Source organism: Scyliorhinus canicula, chromosome 2 (genome assembly GCF_902713615.1).
Source record: "Scyliorhinus canicula chromosome 2, sScyCan1.1, whole genome shotgun sequence".
Classification (NCBI taxonomy): Eukaryota; Metazoa; Chordata; class Chondrichthyes; order Carcharhiniformes; family Scyliorhinidae; genus Scyliorhinus; species Scyliorhinus canicula.
Genome location: NC_052147.1, coordinates 49,440,109 through 49,458,677, shown reverse-complemented (window position 1 = coordinate 49,458,677; position 18,569 = coordinate 49,440,109). Strand labels below are relative to the sequence as shown.

Sequence of the window (18,569 nt, the reverse complement as noted above, 5' to 3'; positions counted from 1 at the left end):
GGACTCCAGGGCGGAATTTTCCATCAGGAGGCACAATTTATGTCCCTACCTTTGGAGATGGTGCATTCTGGCTCCCAGGGGTCCTATTAGATAAAACAGGGCCTATATTGTACAAGGGAAGACCCTGCACAAGTACTTGGACCACCTGAAGAAATAAGAGCCCTCACTAGAGGACACCCAAACAGGAATGTCGGTACCTCCATCGACCCGGGAACCTCTCCTTAAGCAAGACGTGCAGCCCACCATGGCCCAACATCTGGGCCCCAAGACTCAGAGATGAGAACCGAGGTGCCAGCACAGACGGATGATACCAATTCCGGGGCCAAAACCCTGGCAATAACCCTCGAGAGATTGTCTAGAAAAAGGATTCTACCAACTGTTACACGTCACCCAGACCCACTGCTGGCGGAAGCACAGCCACGTGAGAAGCGACGTAGAAGGTGTCCTCAGATGATTGCAATGGGGACCATTCAGACTTGGGGGCGGGGGTGTAATAACCGCCATGAGGCCTACGGAGAACCCACAATTGATCTCCCCATGGAGCTGATGGAATATGAGTTTCCCCACAGGTGGGCGGAGGTCCACCCAGCTGTGGCTCGTAAGATCAAGCATAGAAGCTGGCCCGAGCAGGGACCAGCATGTTGATTATCCCAACGGGACTATGTAATGTAAATAGTTTGCTGCCCTGGGAAGACTTTATGTTACCTTAATTAAATCTATGTTCTTCCTACCTCTAGCTTGCTGGTCATTATACAGAGCCTGCCTCTTTCAGTACACAGCGTGCAGAGTGCAACACCAGTTATTGTAGTAATCAGCTAGTTTTACTACGGACATGTACTCTCTTCACTGAGGAGTGCATTCAGACTCTCTGTAAAGTCACTGCGACACAGTGCTGATGTTATCAGAGCTGCTGACTTGAAAATTGGCCGATGATGGCATCAGTCGATTTGGGGTGCCCAACAAGGCAAATTCAACACAGAACGAGAGATAGCCCATGTTCCAAACAGTCTGTTATAATTGGTTTGCCTGATTCTTATGCTGACATATTTAATGGCTGACAGTTTTGGATCAAACAGCCAGAAATGTAAAGGTGCCAATTCCTAATGAGTGCTTGTTTGTATTAGCTGAGGATATTCCAGGATCTCTATTATAGTTTTGGCACATCTCCCTGGATTCAGTACAAATGGCAGCCTCCATCTGCAGCCCTCCTATGAAACAAAACTCAAAGTTATGCATGAAATAACCAGGAAATATTTATAAAAACACCCTAATTCAACTGGGGCCTATGTAGAAAATAGTACAGGCTACGCGCCATATGTCCTTCTGGCCTTTCCAATTGTCAAAACAAAATCATGCTGACAGGTCCTATCAGCCTAAAGCTACTTTTCATTTCCTTTCCATAATAAAATTGATTAAATAGCAGTGTCGGGGGAGAATTTTCTTCGCTGCATTTGGGTGTAAATTAATGTGTGGAAAATTGGACAGGATCCATTATGAGCCTGCAAACGCACTAATTTCCCCATGATTCAAATCAAAGCATAAAACGGAATAGTTCCCCCACAGCGCTGACCTGTCCAATTTAACCAATTTCAAAATCAAAATAATAAATTTTTTAGAATGCGTAGGGATTTATTAAACTCCAGTTATGGATCAAGTGAACAATGACTGGAAACTGGAGGACCCGAGCCGTTTAAACTAATTCAGCAGGGGCATGGGAACCTGGATTGTAGTTTTGGGGTATGGGAGATTGAGAGTATAGAGGTCAGGAGCACAGATTTGACTTCGCAGGAGGGTGCCAGTGTTCAGGTAGGTGGTTTGAAGTGTGTCTACTTCAATGCCAGGAGTATACGAAATAAGGTAGGGGAACTGGCAGCATGGGTTGGTACCTGGGACTTCGATGTTGTGGCCATTTCAGAGACATGGATAGAGCAGGGACAGGAATGGTTGTTGCAGGTTCCGGGGTTTAGGTGTTTTAGTAAGCTCAGAGAAGGGGGCAAAAGAGGGGGAGGTGTGGCGCTGCTAGTCAAGGACAGTATTACGGTGGCGGAAAGGATGCTAGATGGGGACTCTTCTTCTGAAGTAGTATGGGCTGAGGTTAGAAACAGGAAAGGAGAGGTCACCCTGTTGGGAGTTTTCTATAGGCCACCTAATAGTTCTAGGGATGTAGAGGAAAGGATGGCGAAGATGATTCTGGAAAAGAGCGAAAGTAACAGGGTAGTTGTTATGGGAGACTTTAACTTTCCAAATATTGACTGGAAAAGATATAGTTCGAGTACATTAGATGGGTCATTCTTTGTACAATGTGTGCAGGAGGGTTTCCTGACACAATATGTTGACAGGCCAACAAGAGGTGAGGCCACATTGGATTTGGTTTTGGGTAATGAACCAGGCCAGGTGTTAGATCTGGAGGTAGGTGAGCACTTTGGAAACAGTGACCACAATTCGGTGACCTTTACGTTAGTGATGGAAAGGGATAAGTATACCCCGCAGGGCAAGAGTTATAGCTGGGGGAAGGGCAATTATGATACCATTAGACATGACTTAGGATGTGTTGGTTGGAGAAGTAGGCTGCAAGGGTTGGGCACACTGGATATGTGGAGCTTGTTCAAGGAACAGCTATTGCATGTTCTTGATAAGTACGTACCAGTCAGGCAGGGAGGAAGGGGTCGAGCGAGGGAACCGTGGTTTACCAAAGAAGTGGAATCTCTTGTTAAGAGGAAGAAGGAGGCCTATGTGAAGATGAGGCGTGAAGTTTCAGTTGGGGCGCTTGATAGTTACAAGGAAGCGAGGAAGGATCTAAAGAGAGAGCTGAGACGAGCAAGGAGGGGACATGAGAAGTCTTTGGCAGGTAGGATCAAGGAAAACCCAAAAGCGTTCTATAGGTATGTCAGGAATAAAAGAATGACTAGGGTAAGAGTAGGGCCAGTCAAGGACAGTGGTGGGAAGTTGTGTGTGGAGGCTGAGAAGATAAGCGAGATACTAAATGAATACTTTTCGTCAGTATTCACTCAAGAAAAAGATAATATTGTGGAGGAGAATGCTGAGACCCAGGCTATTAGAATAGATGGCATTGAGGTGCGTAGGGAAGAAGTGTTGGCAGTTCTGGACAAGGTGAAAATAGATAAGTCCCCGGGGCCGGATGGGATTTATCCTAGGATTATCTGGGAAGCCAGGAAAGAGATTGCTGAGCCTTTGGCTTTGATTTTTAGGTCATCATTGGCTACAGGAATAGTGCCAGAGGACTGGAGGATAGCAAATGTGGTCCCTTTGTTCAAGAAGGGGAGTTGAGATAACCCCGGTAACTATAGGCCGGTGAGCCTAACGTCTGTGGTGGGTAAAGTCTTGGAGAGGATTATAAAAGATACGATTTATAATCATCTAGATAGGAATAATATGATTAGGGACAATCAGCATGGTTTTGTGAAGGGTAGGTCATGCCTCACAAACTTTATCGAGTTCTTTGAGAAGGTGACTGAACAGGTAGACGAGGGTAGAGCAGTTGATGTGGTGTATATGGATTCCAGTAAAGCGTTTGATAAGGTTCCCCACGGTCGGCTATTGCAGAAAATACAGAGGCTGGGGATTGAGGGTGATTTAGAGATGTGGATCAGAAATTGGCTAGTTGAAAGAAGACAGAGAGTGGTAGTTGATGGGAAATGTTCAGAATGGAGTTCAGTTACGAGTGGCGTACCACAAGGATCTGTTCTGGGGCCGTTGCTGTTTGTCATTTTTATAAATGACCTAGAGGAGGGCGCAGAAGGATGGGTGAGTAAATTTGCAGACGACACTAAAGTCGATGGAGTTGTAGACAGTGCGGACGGATGTTGCAGGTTACAGAGGGACATAGATAAGCTGCAGAGCTGGGCTGAGAGGTGGCAAATGGAGTTTAATGTGGAGAAGTGTGAGGTGATTCACTTTGGAAAGAATAACAGAAATGCGGAATATTTGGCTAATGGTAAAATTCTTGGTAGTGTGGATGAGCAGAGGGATCCCGGTGTCCATGTACATAGATCCCTGAAAGTTGCCACCCAGGTTGATAGGGTTGTGAAGAAGGCCTATGGTGTGTTGGCCTTTATTGGTAGAGGGATTGAGTTCCGGAGCCATGAGGTCATGTTGCAGTTGTACAAAACTCTAGTATGGCCGCATTTGGAGTATTGCGTACAGTTCTGGTCGCCTCATTATAGAAAGGACGTGGAAGCTTTGGAACGGGTGCAGAGGAGATTTACCAGGATGTTGCCTGGTATGAAGGGAAAATCTTATGAGGAAAGGCTGATGGACTTGAGGTTGTTTTCGTTAGAGAGAAGAAGGTTAAGAGGTGACTTAATAGAGGCATACAAAATGATCAGAGGGTTAGATAGGGTGGACAGCGAGAGCCTTCTCCCGCGAATGGAGGTGGCTAGCACGAGGGGACATAGCCTTAAATTGAGGGGTAATAGATATAGGACAGAGGTCAGAGGTGGGTTTTTTACGCAAAGAGTGGTGAGGCCGTGGAATGCCCTACCTGCAACAGTAGTGAACACGCCAACATTGAGGGCATTAAAAAATTTATTGGATAATCATATGGATGATAAGGGCATAGTGTAGGTTAGATGGCCTTTAGATTTTTTCCATGTCGGTGCAACATCGAGGGCCGAAGGGCCTGTACTGCGCTGTATCATTCTATGTTCTATGTTCTATTTGCTCACCATACAAGCTTGTTGCTGCAACAGGGCACATCAAAGACCTCCGGTGGGATAATAGCTATCCTGGTCAGAGCAATTTGTGCTGTAATTGTGCAAACTTGCGAACAAGCCTAAGGCCACCACCTTCAGCCCTGAAAGGTCCCCAGCCTCCCTCAGATTACCCTGGAATGGCAAGGTATCTCAAAAATCAGAACAACATGTGAAGCTAGCTGTTCCACGCTGCTGCTATGCAGCAGCAACGCAAGTGGTGTTCAACACTAATAAGATGTGAGAGGTAAGCCAAAAAGATTTTCTGCTGATTACAGAAATCAGTAACGTGGCATGCGAGAATTTCAGTGCCAGTGTGACATTAGGTATGTAGCCATTCATTCCAAAGACTGGTGAATTGTATCAAATAGCATGTCCCTTCCGCTGTTGGCAATGGGCAAAGTACAGACCACACCTAACCAGTCCATGCTTGCAAAACACTGTGCCCAAAATTACTTGATTGGACACCATCTTCCAAAAGAATCCTCAGTGTGCTAAACATTACATTGGCAATGAATTTAAGATTGTTAGTCGAGATCAGTGTGACATATTTGCGAGTACTGAAAGCTACAGACACACAGGGCCCTGTCTTAACAGACAGAAATAACATGTCCACACATTGTGCCTGTTTCAGTTGAACAAGATAAGCAGTAGCCATTGACTGGTTCATTCCACAGGGTTCATTCCAACCAATCAGAGTCAAGCTGCCTGATTTAAATTTCAAAGAATGAACTATCAGTCACCGTCAACGGGTGTATTCTCCATGGCAATGGCTTTACCAATCAGAGTCCACTTGCCAATCAATCAGCATCCTCTTCTCATACAGTATAAAGTTGTTCCCCTGACATTGGTATTCTTGCAATTTTCCTGATGAGTGCAAGATAAAAATCTTTGATAAAGTGTCTTCTTTCAGAAATACTCAAGGGATTAAGTACTTGAATGAAATATTTTATTTTATAAGTTGAAGGAAGTAAAATGTAGTTAATGGGGTTTATCAGGGTTTTAAAAAAATTGTGAAGGGATTAAAAGGGTAATTGGAATTTATTTAATCTCAGTATGAATCCTGACGTCTGCCCATGGTGGATACTAGTTGAGTTGGCATGGAGGGTGTATGGGCAAAGGGTGGTGGGCATGGGTTAATATAAGTTGGCAATAGGTTAGCATGGGGGCTATAAAGGGCCATGGGGATTAGTGGGATGTCATGAGTTGGCACCAGATTGGCATGGGGCTATAGCGGATCATGGAGTTGGTTACAAGGGCATAGGTTGGTCTAGGGGATATGAAGGACCAGGGAAATGGGTAGAGGGCAATAATAGCAATTAGTGTCACAAGTAAGCTTACATTAACACTGCAATTAAGCTACTGTGGAAATCCCCTAGTCGCCACACTCCACGCCTGTTCGGGTACACAGAGGGGGAATTCAGAATGTCCAATTCACCTAACAAGCACTTATTTCGAAAGAGGAAACCAGAGCACCAGGAGAAAACACACGCAGACATGGGGAGAACGTGCAGAGTCCGCACAGACTGTGACTCAAGCAGGAATCCAATCCAGCACCCTGGTGCGGTGAAGCAACAGTGCTAACTACTGTGCTACTGTGCCGCCCTCAAGACAGACCAGATATACCAGTAACAGGCAGGCAGCCAGTCAGGAGCACAAGCAGTTGCCAAGGCCTGAGGCCAGGCCACCTGAGTGAGAGATGAGCAGTCGGGAGGTGCATGGACTAGCCAGGCGCTGGTATGGTTTTGGGGAGCAGCGGCGTAACTGTACCAGAGGCCAGGCTGACAGAAAGAAGGCTGGGCAGCAACCAGACCGGCGAGGTTGACATCATTTGTGGTAGGCCGCCACGTCACCAGAGCGACATGGGAAACCCTGCAAAGATAGGGCGATGGGTTCCCAAAAGTGTAAGTCCACCTCTGTCTCCTGCTGCTATTTCTTCTGATGTTCTTACTTATTAGATATGAAAAAAACAAATCTTAAAGCCATAAATAAGTGAAGTGGAAAGACAGTAGAAATAGATACTCTCACCACAGCCTGTTTATGGAAATTCCTCTATGACACTCTCCCCAAATAGAATACTAACTGACATGTTCAAAGGTTTAGAAGTACATCCAACTTACAAAATAACTATTAATTCAAAACTGCTTCAGCAATGCAACACTCAGCAGATATAATAGGCCATTCGAGGTGTTATCTTTTTTAGTGGGGCCTGAGCTTTTACCCATACAGGTCAACGAATTGGATAAAGGAATAGAAAGTTTGTGTCCAAGTTTACGGACAACATTAAATTTGGAGGCACTGTGAATTATGTAGATGACAAGAGCAAAAGCTGTGGCAGATGGAGTTTAATGCAGGAAATTGTAAAGTCATCCATTCTGGATCCAAGAATGAGAACCTGGTAATTGTTCTTAATGGTGATAGGTTAGGAGTTGGAAAAGCGTAAAGAGTTTTGGGTGTTTGTATACTCAAATCACTGGAAGCTATTGCACAGATTTTTTAAATTGTCAAAAAGAATGATGGGAATATTGGCCTTTATCTCAAAGGAACTGGAATACGAGTGCGGAGAATTAAGTTAATTATTTAAGTATTAAGTATATACAATGCAGCGGACTCTTAAGGGCCCTAACTCGAGATTCCAAAGTGCCCACTAGTTTCAGGTGATAAAAAGAAAGGCTTGCATTTATACAATATTTTTCTCAACTGCTGCACACCTCAAAGTGCTTTCCAGGCGATTAAATACTTTTTGAAGTAGTAGCTGCTATAATAGAACATAGAACATAGAACACTACAGCGCAGTACGGGCCCTTCGGCCCTCGATGTTGCGCCGACCTGTGAAACCATCTGAAGCCTATCTGACCTACACTATTCCATTTTCATCCATATGTCTATCCAGTGACCACTTAAATGCCCTTAAAGTTGGCGAGTCTACTACTGTTGCAGGCAGGGCGTTCCACACCCCTACAACTCTCTGAGTAAAGAAACTGCCTCTGACATCTGTCCTATATCTATCACCCCTCAATTTAAAGCTATGTCCCCTCGTGTTGGTCATCACCATCCGAGGAAAAAGACTCTCACTGTCCACCCTATCTAACCCTCTGACTATCTTATATGTCTCTATTAAGTCACCTCTCAGCCTTCTCCTCTCTAACGAAAACAACCTCAATTCCCTGAGCCTTTCCTCGTAAGACCTTCCGTCCATACCAGGCAACATCCTAGTAAATCTCCTCTGAACCCTTTCCAAAGCTTCCACATCCTTCCTATAATGTGGTAACCAGAACTGCACGCAGTACTCCAGGTGCGGCCGCACCAGAGTTATGTACAGCTGCAGCATGACCTTGTGGTTCCGAAACTCAATCCCCCTGCTTATAAAGGCTAGCACACCATATGCCTTCTTAACAGCCCTATTAACCTGGGTGGCAACTTTCAGGGATTTATGTACCAAGATCTCTCTGTTCATCTACACTACCAAGAATCTTGCCATTAGCCCAGTACTCTGCATTCCTGTTACTCCTTTCAAAGTGAACCACCTCACACTTTTCCGCATTAAACTCCATCTGCCACCTCTCAGCCCAGCTCTGCAGCTGATCTATGTCCCTCTGTATCCTATAACATCCTTCAGCACTATCCACAACTCCACCGACCTTCGTGTCATCTGCAAATTTACTAACCCATCCTTCTACACCCTCTTCCAGGTCATTTATAAAAATGACAAACAGCAGTGGCCCCAAAACAGATCCTTGCGGTACACCACTAGTAACTGAACTCCAGGATGAACATTTGCCATCAACCACCACCCTCTGTCTTCTTTCAGCTAGCCAATTACTGATCCAAACCTCTAAATCACCTTCAATTCCATACTTCCTTATTTTCTGCAATAGCCTACCGTGGGGAACCTTATCAAACGCCTTACTGAAATCCATATACACCACATCAACAGCTTTACCCTGATCCACCTGTTTGGTCACCTTCTCAAAAAACTCAATAAGGTTTGTGAGGCATGACCTACCCTTCACAAAACCGTGTTGAGTATCGCTAATCAACTTGTTCTTCTCAAGATGATTATAAATCCTATCTCTTATAACCTTTTCCAACATTTTACCCACAACCGAAGTAAGGCTCACAGGTCTATAATTACCAGGGTTGTCTCTACTCCCCTTCTTGAACAAGGGGACAACATTTGCTATCCTCCAGTCTTCCGGCACTATTCCTGTCGACAAAGACGACATAAAGATCAAGGACAAAGGCTCTGCAATCTCCTCCCTGGCTTCCCAGAGAATCCTAGGATAAATCCCATCTGGCCCAGGGGACTTATCTATTTTGACATTTTCCAAAATTGCTAACACCTCCTCCTTTTGAACCTCAATTCCATCTAGCCTGGTCGACTGAACCTGAGTGTTCTCCTCGACAACATTGTCTTTCTCCAGTGTAAACTCTGACGAAAAATATCCATTTAATGCTTCCCCTATCTCCTCTGATTCCACACACAACTTTCCACTACTATCCTTGATTGGCCCTAATCTTACTCTAGTCATTCTTTTGTTCCTGATATACCTATAGAAAGCCTTAGGGTTTTCCTTGATCCTATCCTATAATGTAAGGAATGCAACAGCTAATTTGCATTCAGCAAACTCCCGCAAACAACAATATGATAATGATCAGGGGCGGAATTCTCCGACCCCCCGCAGGGTCGGGGAATCGCCTGGTGCCTTCTTAAATCCCGCCCCCGCCGTGGCCGGAATTCTCCACCACCCGGGAATCAGCGGAGGCGGGAATCGTGCCCCGCCTGTTGGCGGGCCCCCCGCGGCGATTCTCCGGCCCGCGATGGGCCGAAGTCCCGCCGCTGTCAGGCCTCTCCCGGCAACGTGGTTTAAACCACCTCTGGTGCCGGTGGGAGCAGGCGTCGCGAGCGGGCCCCGGGGTCCTAGGGGGGGCGCGGGGCGAACCGACCCCGGGGGGTGCCCCCACGGTGGCCTGGCCCGCGATCGGGGCCCACCGATCGGCGGGCTGGCCTGTGCTGTGGGGGCACTCTTTTTCTTCCGCCGCCGACACGGCCTCCACCATGGCGGAGGCGGAAGATACCCCCTCCACCGCGCATGCGCCGGGTGACGTCAGCAGCCGCTGACGCTCTGGCGCATGCGCGGACTCACGCCGACCGGCAAAGGCCTTTCAGCCAGCCCTGACGCCAGTCGGCATGACGCCAAAGGCCATTGGCGCTGGCCGGCGGAGCGGAAGCCACTCCGGCATGGGCTTAGCCCCTAAAGGTGCTGAGAATTCCGCACCTTTGGGGAGGCCCGAAGCTGGAGTGGTTCTCGCCACTCCGGTACACCAGGACACCCCGTCCCGCCGGGGAGGGGAGAATCCCAGCCCAGATCGTCTGCTTTTTGTAATGTTGGATAAATATTGGTCACGGTACCAGAAATACTCTACTCACCTTCCAAATAGTGCCATGAAATATTTTCCACCTACCCAAGCAGGTGTTGGGGCCTTGATTTAATGTCCCACTCAAAAGGCCCCATCTCCTCCCACAGCGCAATGCTCTCTGTCGTACACTGGAGTGTTCACCTTGGTTTGTGTACTTAAGTTCCTGGACTGGGTCTTGAACCTGGATATTGTGATACAGAGGTGAGTGTGCTACCAACTGAGCCAGGGCTGATGGTCTGAATCCCTGTTAATATGCAAATCTGGATCTATCAAATATGTCCCCAGTCGTCACCTTAGGTTGGAACTTATTGACCAGATGCATTGAAATGTAACAAAACTGAAACATGTAGACAATTGATCATATTCAGGAGATTCTCAAAGTCAAGCAGCAAGCTCTGGAGGGCTGATAACAGTGAGTTAATTCGATGCCACTTCTTGCTCCATCAGTTAGGTCCCACTAAACATTTCAACTAAAACATTGTTTTTCATAATTCAGAGCTGGTTGTTCTGGCCTTGCTGGGGTTACTGTATCTGCAAGAAAGGTGATAAACTGTCACGTTTGATGGGACTTGGCGATGAGATTCAGGAGCCCGGGGTTACAGGAGGAAATTCTCATTGAAAACTTGCTACGCGTCATAAATAGAGCAACGGATGATGTGCTTTATGTGATCGGTAACATGAACAAATATCTCAACACAGCAATAAATTTTATGTCGGAGATTAAGCAACACATCCTCAGCATTGAAAACTAACGGACACAACAGGACGGTACGTAGTGACAAGACAAACTACTTCAGCTGGTACCCGCAGTTAAATGGCATAAAAATTAGGTTTGAGAGAAAATATCTGTTACTGTACAATTGACTGAGGCACCAGAGACAAAGACACCTATCAGGCTAATGTTAGATTTAAATCCCCTCAACTTTAATTCAGGCAATAGTCCCGCAATTATGTTTTTAAAATTTGTAATCATGCAAAATTGTCTATTTCTCACCCCCCATTAAACTCTGGATTGTCTGCGTCGTCTTATTTTCAGAACTGAGGAAGCAATCATAAGTTTCAGAAGCTGTCTGAGCAAAAGGCAAAAGACAGATGGGTAGAGACAAAATTAAATGGATTTTTTATGACATTTCAATAAAATTATATAGGCAAAGCAGCAAAGTTGTGCGATACAAACTCAGGCAAGATTGCAATCATGTATTATATTGCGTCCTCGAAGAATGAGTTAGAATTGCTCAAATATACAAAGAAAGCACTCATCAGTTATAAATCTTGTTCAGAGCTCCTGATTGCACCCTCTGCTTCTACAGTACAAGCAGGAGAAAGGCATGGAAAATCCAATTACTCAATTATAAACATTTTACCCTGTGAATTAATAAAAGCACCGAAGAAGCGTTAGTCCATCCCATTCAACATAAGGTGTTTACATCATAGAGATCAGTATGTGCTTTCTTGTTGGAAGGGCATGACAGTGGGCTGGAGTATCTGTGCGAGTGCAGCTCATCGTCCATATTGATGTTTTTATCTGGGGCTGAACAACATGCAGATGAATACATTTGTGAGTCGCTACAAGATGTGTTGGCTATAATTTTGAATGAATTTACTGCATGTGCAGCTGGAAATCTACAGAACCATAACACAAAGGCTTGGAAGAAACCCACTAACAAATGGCGAAGAAAGAGAAGTGGAATTTTTAGGGCAGTCTTTAAAAAGGGAAGTGGTCTCCTTGGGAGCACTTGGGGTGGGTCTGCAATGAGAAGTGGTTCCACGAAGAGGGAAGTGCCAACATAGAAAGTGAACGGTCACAGTGTGCCCAGAGGAAAGGGAGGGCCAGGGACAATGCAAACTTAGTGAAAATGTATTCAGAAGATAATCAGTTAAAAAAAAGTCCCGGTGAATGATTTTTAAGTTTATGTTCAATTCCTATTGAAAGTCACTATTGGGTGAATTTCACGGGGAGTCAAATCCCCCAGCCCCCCCCCCCCCCCCCCCCCCCCCTTCAAATGTCAAAACAACAAGTCCAACAGTACAGCGCCAACTAGAAATGCTGCTGTCACACACAGCAATAATACACTGGCAAATGTGTTTTTTAAATTCAGGAATGGGGCTTCTATCTCTCAGAAACAGGAAGTCCCACCCTACAGAGCTGCCAGCCAACCTGAATGATCAGCAGCTCTGTCATCCCAGCAGCACCAGCATCACGACGTAGTCACTACTGAGACTTCAGGCAGTCCCTGAAGTCACAGTGCCATGGACCTTGGCGTTTAGGTAAATCCTGGAATTTTAGACAGGGCTGCCTGGCGGGCCCCAGTAAGAAGGGGGATGGAGATGGGAGGTCAGATTTTTGAAGGAGATGGGCAGGATAAGGGTGGAGTATGATCTTGGGTGCTGTGTCTGTGATGAGCACACACCGCAAAGAAGGTATCCCTTCCCTTCCTGACTGCCAGCAGCCCATACAGTGAAAGATGCCAGGGTGTCCTCCACCCCCCCACTTTGCTGAGCCAGATGATGAATTGCGGCTCGTAAATTGCAGTTAATCATCCACCCAAGGGCCTCAATAGGTCCAAAGGCTGGTGGGCTGCCTAAAGCATTTCCCACTCTTCACAATATGGATAGCAGGGCAGGGATTGGGTGCAAAAGTGGCGGACTGGCCACTTGCTTTATTTAAACTGGGCGGGGGGGGGGATAAAATTCATCCACATGAACCTGCCTCATCTACCCTTTCAGGCACTGCATTCCAGATTATTACAACATCCTACATTAAAACATTTTCCTTGCCTTCCCTCTGCTTTATTTTGCCCCGGATTTATAGAAGATTTATAGAACAGATTTATAGAACAGTACAGCACAGAACAGGCCCTTCGGCCCTCGATGTTGTGCCGAGCAATGATCGCCCTACTCAAACCCACGTATCCACCCTATACCCCTAACCCAACAACCCCCCCTTAACCTTACTTTTTAGGACACTACGGGCAATTTAGCATGGCCAATCCACCTAACCCGCACATATTTGGACTGTGGGAGGAAACCGGAGCACCCGGAGGAAACCCACGCACACACGGGGAGGACGTGCAGACTCCACACAGACAGTGACCCAGCCAGGAATCGAACCTGGGACCCTGGAGCTGTGAAGCATTTATGCTAACCACCATGCTACCGTGCTGCCCGTAACTTGAGGATTGTTGCCTCAAGTTTCCCAACACTGAGATCATGTTGACCAGCCTGCAGGTACCAGGTTTATCCTGCTTCCCTACTTGGAACAGGGGGGAAACATTTTCCATGTTCCAGTCCTCTGGCACCACTCCCAGATCCAAGGGGCAACTGAAAGATTGTGGCCTCAACCACCATTATTTCCACCCTACTTCTGAGCAGCAAAGGGCACCCCCCCCCCCCCCAATATGGTATCAGCTGACCTTTCTGCATTGAGAACTACCAATCATTTAAGTATCCCTTCTTTATCTCTTTTATTTTCTACTCAGTTTATCTCAGCTACTCTCCCTTTACTGCTATAGAGGGAACATTCTCTGCCCTCCATCAAAAGTTTATTTTTTGACTTTAATCAGCTAAAACGCTTCCTTTGTCTATCCTTTGGTGCTTTATATGCTTATAAAACACTTTGGACATCTATTTTATGTAAGCAGTTAACACTTTACTCATACACTTTCTTCCATAGAGTCCCTACAGTACAGAAGGAGGCCATTCGGCCCATAGAGTTTGCTCCGACTCTTCGAAAGAGCATGCTACCCAGGCTCATTCCCCCACCCTATTCCTGTAACCCCACGTAACTAGCACATCTTTGGAATGTGGGAGGAAACTGGAGCACCCAGAGGAAACCCACGCAGACACGTGGAGAACATGCAAACTCCACACAGTCACCCGAGGCCAGAATCAAATCCAGGCCCCTGGCGCTGTGAGGCAGCAGTGCTAACCACTGTGCCACCATGCTGCCCTCTCCTCTTAATCATTTGTCCAGTTCTCCTAGGCACTATCTGAAGTCGGCTTGATCCTCTGCTGCCTTTATCAAACTAACATTCATTATCAGCCACAAGTGAAATACTGCGGATGCTGAAAACATGATGAAATAAGAGCAAAAGTTGCTGGAAATATGAGAAAATCAGTCGGCAATTGTAGAGAGAAAAATAGAGATATCAAAGGGGCTTTTAACGTAGCAGACCACTGGGATTGTAGAGGGTGAGGATGGGATCCCTTGAGGTCAAGGTTTACTTGACTTGCACAGTGTGAAGTTTTAACTCCACAGAAACCTGCGATATCATGGGCAATTGAAGGCTGGTCACCATTAGGAAGGAAGCACTTTAGTGGAGACTGCAGGACCAAGTGGGCCATGTCCTGACTGGGATGGAGGCCAATACTGGAGGGTAGGGTGGGGGTAGGGTGGTGATGGTGTGAGGTATCCAGTCCTTGTTTTTTAAAAATGTGTTCATGCCCAGCACTGGAAGAATTCTGGAAGGGGGTGGCGGGGACGGTGTCGAGGGTGGTTGGATCCAGGGTCAAACCAGGGTGGGGACTCGCGATTTTTGGAGTTGCGGTAGAGCCGGGAGTGCAGGAGGCGAAAGAGGCCAGTGTCCTGGCCTTTGCGTCCCTAGTAGCCCGACGAAGGATTCTGCTACAGTGGAAGGATGCAAGGCCCCCAAGTGTGGAGACCTGGATCAGTGACATGGCGGGATCTATAAAATTGGAAAGGGTCAAATTTGCCCTGAGAGGATCAATGCAAGGGTTCTATAAACGATGGCAGCCTTTTCTGGATTTCCTGGCTCAAAGATAGGTAACTTGGTCAATAGCAGCAGCAACCCGGGGTGGGGGGGGGGGGGGGGGGGGGGGTGTTCCTTATTGTAGTGTCTATTCTGTAACTTTATATTGTGTTAATTTGCGTTGTTGTTAAAATGCTGTGCTGTTCATGGAGGTGGGGCGACTGTTTATGATTGTTAATATTATTGTTATTTTTGGTATTTTACTATGGTGCGTTATTGTTGTATAAATTCAAAATTTTTCAATAAAAATTATTTCAAAAAAAAAAATGTGTTCATGGAATGCGAGCGTCGCTGGCTGGGCCAGCATTTATTACCCATTTGTTCTGATCGAGAGCGGTGAGGTGGTTGGATGCATTGAGGGGGAAATCACTGGGAGGTTATGGGCTGCATGGGGGAGCTCAGAGACCTGTTGTGATGGGTTGGGGAGGGAGGGGGGTGGAGTGAAAGAAAGTTACAGAGGTGAGGTGTGGGTGTTGCATCAGAAAGATTGAGGAACATGGAGGGGTAATCCAGGCAGTCACAATGGATCCTGCAGGTGAATGGAAAAGGCAGATACCACATAGTCTTTGCCTGGGTTTAGCTGGTGTCTTTCCTGTTGTACAGGAAACCCAACTGTGCAGCGTTAAATTTCAAATGGTGAATGCAAATGAGACACACCCTCACAATGACATGCAACGTTCCAATCCGCTTCCTTGGAGCAGATTAGTTGTCTACCCCCTGTGATGGTTCCATTTAAACCGGAACTGAGGAGACTGGAAGCGGGTTGGAGTCGTGATTCAGTTTTTTAATACTTTAGCCCCCACCCCACCCCACTCCATCCCCTGAAACAGCTCAACCCTGTTGGTTTGTGGGGTTAACACCCTCTCCATTTTTCAGGTCAATGGCCTATGATCAGAACTGGAAGGTCCTCGGAGATTCTTCATGAGTCTCCTTCGCCCGTTTCATTTTTATCTCACTTTCTTAGCCATTCAGGGAGTTTTAGTTATGCCTGCCCTTCCAGTCCTCCTTATCAAAACGTGTTCAGTTTGTACCTGAACTAGATCCCTCTTCAAGATCTCCCATTTCACCTATCAATGCTATTTTAAAATTCAGCTCCACCAGAACCTATTGCATCTTACTGGAATTATCCCTCCTCAAATTGAATATTTTCTCCTTTGACTGTTTCTTGTCCTTTGTCCGTGGCACAGTGCTTAGCACTGGTGCCTCCAGTGCCGGGAGCCCGCCCTTGGGTGACTGTCTGCGTCGAGTTTGCACATTCTCCCCATGCCTGCGTGGGTTTCCTGGGTGCTCTGGTTACCTCCCACAGTCCAATGATGTGCGAAATTGCTCCTTAGTGTCCAAAGATGTGCAAGTTAGGCAAGTTTATGGGGTTATGTGGATGGGTGGGGGGGGAGTGGGCCTAGGCAGGGTGCTCATTCAGAGGGTCGGTCCAGACCCGATGGGCCGAATGGCCTCCTTCTGCACAATAGGAATTCTATGGATTCTTCCCCATAACTAGACTTAATGACATTGCATGATTACTGTTTCCCAGTTGTTTTTCTGTTAAAACATGCTCCTTATCTGCCCCATTTCACTTGCCAGAACTATTTCATTCCTCATTGGGTTGGAAACACGTTATGAAAATGTGCCCATCTCTTTGCCCCTTATTTTGTGTTTTCTCTCTGACTATATAAGAGGAAATGACGCCCCCCTCCCCCCCCCCCCCCCCCCCCCCCCCCCCCCCCCCCCCCCCCCCCCCCCCTAACCCCGGCTCCCACCATTGTTTTTAAATCTCTCTGACATCTACTCGCAGATATGCTCTTCCATCACCTTCCCACAATTTGGTGGTCAAAGGTATACACCCTTCAATATAACAACTCCTCTTTAGCTCCTGAAGCAATTTTTTTGCCAGCAATGAATAACTAGATAATTACTCAGGAATTCTATACCTCCTACACATATGACATTAAGATTGTTTAGCTGTTAATTGGAATCGGTGGGTTGGGTATTCTTTATTGTAAGACATTAAGAATTTTTTTTTAAAGTCAAGAATAGACAGCAGTATCTTAAGCACTTTAGGACCATGCATGAATAGTACTTATTACATAGGCATATATATTTTGTACTCTATATGAAAGACAAAAATGTTTATCCTCATCCAGACTGATAAATGCTTCATAGCTTAGAGCATGTCTCTGACCTTCTTAATCAGGGACTTTGTTCTCCCCCAATCCCTGTCCTTGTCAGAGTATTGCATTTTTCATCATCATTGCCCTTTTCTGGGTAGAGTAGAGATTCCTGATCTCCATTTCCTAAGCAGGGTTCTGTTCCTCCATTTCTACTGCGTCCTTCGAAATATGTTAAACACAACAACACAACATTGACAAATATTGCACCAGTTGTAGTTGATAATTAGCAGGTGAATTGAAATATCAGTAACGTAGCAGCTTTTTATTACATACTAACTGGGTACTGCTTCCGTGACATTGTTTTTCTCAAACTAATGAACAAAACAGAGATCATTGCAGAACTGAAATATCAGCCGCACCTGTGCATGCCTGTACATGGGCGTATTGTGCGTGGATGTTTGTTAGAGCTTGTCCTGTTTAAGAATAAACAACACCCACTGCCCTCTGGTCAGGAATGTTAACTTTACATTTTAAAAGGGAAACAATAGATTTATTTTTCCATTCTGCAGGTTTCAGCACTTGAACTTCAATCCAGTTTTTCTCAAACTACATAGCAACTATCTCCTCACTCTACTATTGAAGCATTAAATCCCCAATTGCGAGATACTCTGCCAGCAATCTGGAACCTTGTTAAGGATCAATACAAGGTACAAGGCCGAATGGAAAGTCCCTCACACAGTGGCTGGAAAATATATCCCAGGAAATGGAGGCCATGTTGGGTGGTTGACTCAACCCTTGTTTGTGCTTCTGAATTATGTAAAAACAGCCCACGTTGACTGCCATGCTCTTCTGGGGGACGTCTGCTCACCACGAAAAAAAATGGGCCTTTGGTTTGCCTTGCAGAGGTTGGATTCTAAAACTGAGATTGACTTTGAAATATTGTTTTCAATAAGTATTGACACTCAGTTGCATTTGGCTCCCTGCTTTAATTCCTGTTGCTCCACAGTATCGCAGAGGTGCCCAAAATAAAATCTGTTGTAACATTTCACAATGGAAGAAGACCACAGGATGATGAAGTCGTAATAGTAGAAGGCAGTGAGGAAATAAAATGTAGGAAACGGAGTTACACCCAAGAAAATTGGTGCAGCAGAAAATAATGTTTAATGGCTGCACATGATTCCTAGATTTGTTCCCCCCACAAACATTCCTGATGAACCATATCATGTCCTCATAAACAGCACGTTTTTACATTCCAGCTGCTGCAATTTAATTTATGTCATCCCCTACATGTACGTTGCAACAGAAACTCCCTGATTAAAAAAAAGCTTCACAAAGTGCATTGCGTATTATTTGCTTACAGGGCTGCTTGCTGTGGATACCATTGCGCCTCCCCTCAAAATGCTTCTTCTAATGAAAGGAACAAGTTCAATAAGAGGCTACTGTTGTTTTTGTAGGCTGCAAGGCAGGGAGGTGGGTGAAGGTGTCACTGCTACAGAGGAACCAATGTCCAATTAACTAGAGACTGCCAGTTGTCACTTCTTTAATCATTTGAAGATGCAGGC

The 18,569-nt window shown here is 45.9% G+C and overlaps 1 long non-coding RNA gene across 1 annotated transcript; it reads left to right on the top strand.

Annotated features, from left to right (window-relative positions):
• Window positions 1-12,289: 12,289 nt before the first annotated feature.
• On the top strand, window positions 12,290-18,342 carry LOC119962367. Its single transcript, XR_005459846.1, has 2 exons — window positions 12,290-12,398; window positions 17,577-18,342. It is a non-coding gene; the product is annotated as an uncharacterized LOC119962367 (long non-coding RNA).
• Window positions 18,343-18,569: the final 227 nt, after the last annotated feature.